This window comes from Nematolebias whitei, chromosome 8 (assembly GCF_014905685.2).
Source record: "Nematolebias whitei isolate Nwh7 chromosome 8, NemWhi1, whole genome shotgun sequence".
In the NCBI taxonomy this organism is placed as follows: Eukaryota; Metazoa; Chordata; class Actinopteri; order Cyprinodontiformes; family Rivulidae; genus Nematolebias; species Nematolebias whitei.
The window spans coordinates 6169725-6175724 of record NC_056505.1 but is presented as its reverse complement, the minus strand read 5'-3'; the positions used below and the strand labels follow the sequence as shown (position 1 = coordinate 6175724).

Below are 6000 nucleotides of genomic sequence, written 5' to 3'. Positions count from 1 at the left end.
TTTTGTAAAGGAATTAATTTAAGAGAATTAAAAAAAAAAAAAAATTATGTGATTAATTAACCCTTAAATATAGAAAAACAGTGCAAAAAACCCCAGCTCCAGTCCAGACATGAAACTGTACCGTTGAGTGAAACAACTTGTCATTAGACGATCTTTGTTTTCGCATTAGAATGTTGTTGTGCGCATGCGCGACTGCAACCTTCGCTACCCCCTGAGCGGATCGTTGGCAGCAGGTTGGCCGGATACAGTCGCTGCTGTTCCCGCTCCGACCTCACGCTGTCCGGACACAAAGTGACGCCAGAGAGGGGCTCCGGGACGGTTTCTGGACACTTTAAAACCCGCGAAAGCAAACTGTTATTGGAGACTGTGACCGGCTGAGCTTCTGGATCACCTCTCGGTGGTCGGCGGACACTCGTTGGAGGTAAGTCCGCTTGTCGGTGACAGTTTTCGGGGATGAACTGCTGCTTCAGCCCGCCTGAGCTTTAAACTTCATTTCGGCTCGTGTTTCGTTAAATATGACTCTTTTGAAGTCTTGAAATGTAAAATTAAATAAATGTGAAGTTTTGCGCCGACCTACCGAAGGAGGAACCCATAATTTTATCTGGTTTCAGGTTTAAACTTTTAAATGTTCTTTATTTTTCTGGTCGGAGGAAACGCTGCTTGTTTGAAGCAGGTGGGAAAGGCTCCGCCCACTCAAGGTGCACGTGCTCATCTTGATGCTGAGAACTGATGGAAATATGAAAAGACTGGAAATATGAAAAGACTGGAAATATGAGATCCTAACACAATATTAACAGTCATCAACCAGTTCTGTGCACATTATTCCACCTCTTTAAACTGCATATCTCAGAAAACTCGTGTTTTTAGTAATATTTTAGTTGTTTACCACTTTTGCTGAAAGATAACATGGAAATATTGTGCATTTATTAGTTTTTGCTTATAAAATAATTTAACCTACAATAATTAGAATGAATCAACAATGCATTTGCACATTGTGTACAGTTAAACCATGGAGAAAGATAATGCAGTTCATCAATTTGTGAACATTTAATGTTGCATTTCAAAATTGGAATTGGTTTTAAATGGTGGGACTCTTGTCTCAAACTCTCAAAATTCTTTTTTTTTTTTTTGTTATTGATAAAATTTAAACCTCTGAACCATAATAGCCTGTGTGAGTCCTACTTATATTTATGTTAAAGGTACTCGTTACCAAAAACCAAAGTTTGTATTCCAATGGTTAATGTGCCCTTGAATTTAAAATTCATAAGAAAAGTTTGTGACTAGCGGTGCATTTGTTTACCTGTAGAAAGAGCCGGAGTGACAGAAAATTTCTGAACAGTTCATGAAAGAGCCGTTTGAGCTTCAGAAGTCATGGAGTTTTGTTTTTGCACATATCTATGCTCAGATTTGTTCAGTAAAACCTGCAGATAAAAGTTATTTGTTTACACTGAGTGCGTACCTGCATTTCATAATCACCTATACACACATCTGGAAAACTACTGGCGTGAACTCCTTCAAACTGCACCATTTGTTATAGTTCGGGATAATCTTCTTATGTTGGATTATATAGGCTGTAATAATCACCTTTAGAATAATAATAATTGTGAAAACATATGGTTGGATCTAAATGAATTGTTTGTAAACATAAGATTTTTTTTTTTTTTTGTGACGTGCTGTCTTTTATTAAATGTAGAAACAAACTTCTAATACTTAATTTAAAATCACCATATCTTTACATAATTTGTATTGTTTTTATCCTTTGTATTACTATCATTCCGTCACAGGAATCATATTCATATATTTAGATTAAATGGGTTAAGAAAACTGGTAAAACTAGTTTTTCTAATGATTTATTTCCATGTTATTTTTGGTCAAAACTAGAGCGCTGCTGCAGAGAGGCCTAAAAACTGCTTGTGGCCCCAGGACCTGTTCTAAACGATCCCTCCAATCTGTAACTGTACATCAGCTGGTCTGAAAACTGAAATATAACCACCTGCGCAGCCTGCTGCTGTCAATAAATGTTCAAATCTTGCACATTGTTTCTGTAGTTTTAACAGCAAGACGAGGAATAAATAGTAAATTAACATCAAACTACCGGAAAACCTTTTGAAAACCCATTTTTTTACCACTATTTACTCATCTAGGATCTTCTCGCTTATCTCAACAGCTTAATTAGTAAAATCTGATTTTTAGTTGGGGACTGCCTAGAAAGGCAGCCGCCTATTATTATCCACCTGAAAAGGGACTTGCGCTTCCTTCAACTTTAATACGGTATCTCTAAATGACGGGCTCTGCGCTGTGATGTGCGCTATTACTTATTGGCATTTCAAGTTACCGTGGTGATGTAATTTGCTAACAAAGACACCATTTTTCTCATTGAAACAAAATATGATTGGTGTGATGGTAGCTGAGAGCAATGCCCCATAAATAATAATTTTAAAAAAATGAAGATGGCTGCTAAAGCTAAATTTACATGTCTTTAATTCAGCTATTTTTGCACATAAACGGCTTAAATTTGGTGTGGTTAGAGCCGAGAACGTTCCCCATCACATACTGAATCCAAATCAAAATCCAAGATGGCCACCATAGCTTAAAAGAAAAATACTATGTCATTGATTATTTTTTTTTTGTCACATTGAGCTGAAATTTGGTGTAGTGGTAGCTGAGAGCGAACTCCAACACATTGTACTGTCAAATCAACATTTTAAAATGGACGCCATGTGGCAGTCCCATCAAAGTTTCTGCAAGAACTTTCTAGTTCGATTTATCAGCCACGCGGGACATTTACTGCAAAGTAACCACTTTTGTTTTTAAACATAAAGTAAGTTTTTTTTCATAATGGGCTACTTGTGCTTTTCAGTGAGATGAGTTTCTTAAGTGTAGGAGGAGAGTTTTTTTATAGCGCCTCATAAAATTGGGCAAATAAGATCTAAAAAAGACAAAATGCGTTCTTTCTTCAGCGCAAAAGGAAGTTCATAAAGACAAGCCCAAAGACGAAACCATCAAAACGAGCAGCAGAAACTTGGAGTCCTTCAAATGACACGTAATGATGAGAAATTGTATATTTGAGGCATTTTTGAACAGTTGTTCAGTCTCGTTTTCCTCCAGCTTTATGTTTCTCTCGGACGGGCTCTACTGAAATGTGATTTCGGTGCAATGACAATAAAGCTGATTCTGAGTTGGAAAAGTTGCCTAAGATGAGACAAACATGGAGTCCTGAAAACCAGAGCGCACTCTTGGGAAATACTTTGTGGATGTTTCTGATGGTCAGATCTCTGCAGCAGCTTCGGCTGAAATGATGCTCGGAGACGGTGGGATAAAAAAATACAAGCACACAGACTGAAGTGGACTTCTGAATACTCTGTCCTATTTACTGTGGATAAATATAAATTCTAATTGTTGGGAAATTATAACAGGCAAATTGCATTTCATATTTGTGAATCTCTAGTTTCCATTCATAAAAAAAAAAAGAATATTACGTTATGGAGCATTTTCCTCTGTGGAGCAAACTTGGATGGAGCTGGTTTTAATTGATGTTTGCTGGTCTGTGAGCTCAAAAAGAGTAAAAAGTTTACTTCGACCGTGGACTCAGATGGTTTTGTCGTTTGTATTTTGTTCTTTTAATCAGACATTGTGGTCAGTTTATTGAAAAAGGTGTATTTTATTTCTAACGAGACAATAATCTTTTCATTTATCAATTTAAAGTGACATCATTTGTTGTTTCCCGTTCAGACGTGCCCGAACAGTCGCTGACGGTCAAGAACCATTTTGTCGGAGATATTTGACACGTGACTCAGTTCCCCTAAAAACAAAAAACTAAACATGTAAATTATTATAAGAATTCATATAATTTTTACGAAACGTGCCGCGGTTGTGGAAAACGTGACAGAAGTGTAAAGAACCAGTCACTTTTCAACTTGTAGCTCAGTGAAAAGTCTGTGACAACAAATGGAAACAGGTGGAATACCCCATCTGGGTCAGGGGGAGTCTTTGCCTCTGTCGGAGGAGTTTATGGATCTGGGTGTCTTGTTCCTGAATGATGGCAGGAGATGGGATAACAACTCGTGGTCTCTTGGTCTAGAGAACTTTGCTTTGGTCACAGTCTCGCATCCCGAGCAAGAACAAAGGCAACAGTGGGAAGGAAAAACTCCCTTTAACAGGAAGAAACCTCCAGCAGAACCAGGTTCAGGACGAGCAGCCATCTGCTTCGACTGGTTGGGTTTGAGAGGACAGGAAGTAGAAATAAACAACCACAGAATGACTTGTGTATTTTCTATAGGAGGAAAAACAAAAAAACATGTTAAGGTTAGAAATAATTACAAATACAAACAGGTAGAGCAAATAAAGACAGAAGCAGAGTGAGTAAATGTGGTCATTTTGTCTTCCCGTAGTCTAAAGCTATAGCAGCATAAGTAAGGGATAGCTCAGGAAACCCAAGCCAACCCTAACTATGGGATTTATCAAAAGGGAAATACTCAAGCCCAGTCTTCAAACTGGACAGTGTGTCAGCCTCATGGACAGAAACTGGAAGTTGGTTCCACAAGAGAGGAGCCTGATGACTGAAAGCTCTGCCTCCCAGTCTACTTTTGGAAACTCTAGGAACCACAAGTAAACCTGGTACTTGCGTATTTACCGGTCTGTCTAATCCAGCCCTCACCTTTTGGTCATGAGGTTTGTATCGGGACCAAAAGAATGAGGTCCTGGATCCTGAAAAGAGTTTCCTTCATAGGGCGGATTGGCTCAGCCTTGGAGACGAGTGTGGGTGAGGAGCTCCGTCATCTGGAGGGAGCTCGCAGTAGAGCCGCTGCTCCTCCGCACCAAAAGGAGTCAATTGGGTCGATTAGCGGAGCGCTACGTTACTAATGCTAGGTTGAAGCCACTTATCCTCTGAAGACCAGTTCTTGCCAACACTCTTTGCTCCCCATTCGTTAGTGGAACCTGCGGCGGCAGAAGGTGGAATTTCAGTAGGTCCAGCGCTCAGATTCAGGGCGGGGCACCCTCCTTGGATATTGGAAGGGGAAACACTGAATATACAGCATTTTTTCCATCTCTGCCTCCTCTGCTTCAGATTCCTCAGTGAATAACACATGCAGGAGGAGATTCTGAGGTCGCAAATCTGGATACATTTTTCAGTCGATACTAAATTGCCAATAATTATGTTTAAAGTGATATTATTATAACTGATGATAGCTCGGTCTCAGAGCTGATATTGCTGCTGTTTATGTTTCTGCATCAAATGAGAGAAAACCCGAGGACGGTTCATCCACAGAGACTGTCCTGGTGAGATGTAATGGTTTTACAGGCACAAGGCTCGTTTCTGTCATGGAAAGTTTTCTAGATAATCATTGGTTCTGTTTGGGAGTTAAAATAAACTCCCTACCTGATAAGCAATAAGGCTGTCTCCTTCTTACCATTTTTTTTTTTTTTTTTAACATTTGCTCCACTTGATAAAACACTTAGTCATACACATTACCGGTTCAGGTTTCAGCTGAGGCCCGGTATGCTCGGTGAGCGAAGATGGCACGGTCCGAAGCGTGGGGCTCCTCTGAGCCCGAGGAATGTAAATAGAAACAGCAACCTGAGCCTAATGTTCTAGATCGGTTTCCTCGGGACGAGCTGCAGCTTGACGAGGATGCAGAAACGCTCCTGTAAACGAGGATCAAGTGCGTACGTGACATTTTGATTTCAATTAGTTGTCCTGAGCTGTGTGTAAGGAATACATAAACGTTTTCCCGACAGTAAATCCTCAGCTCTGGAGATTTACTGGTGTTCGGCCTCGCGTCGGCTCAGCGCGGGGCTTTAATTTCAACGGCCGAGAAACAAACAAACAAACAAACGAACATAAGTTTCCTGGTTTGTTTTGTTTTCCTGGTTATAAAACTGTAAAGCGGCTCACAGCTGTTCGGTCTGCAGGTTTTGTAGTATCAGATTTATTTTAAACTGACACATTGTGGGTTTTATCATTAAACTGATTCATCAGATTAATAAGTACATTAAGCA

At 39.7% G+C, this 6000-nt stretch overlaps 1 protein-coding gene across 1 annotated transcript in view; it reads left to right on the top strand.

The window, feature by feature from the left end:
* The first annotated feature begins 217 nt into the window (after nt 1-217).
* Nucleotides 218-6000, top strand: part of LOC119413801 (spermatid perinuclear RNA-binding protein) — a 93280-nt gene continuing 87497 nt past the window's right edge. Inside the window, exon 1 of the mRNA XM_037680864.1 lies at nt 218-421. The gene's annotated coding sequence lies outside the window, so the exon portion shown is untranslated. The remainder of the gene's footprint in view (nt 422-6000) is intronic.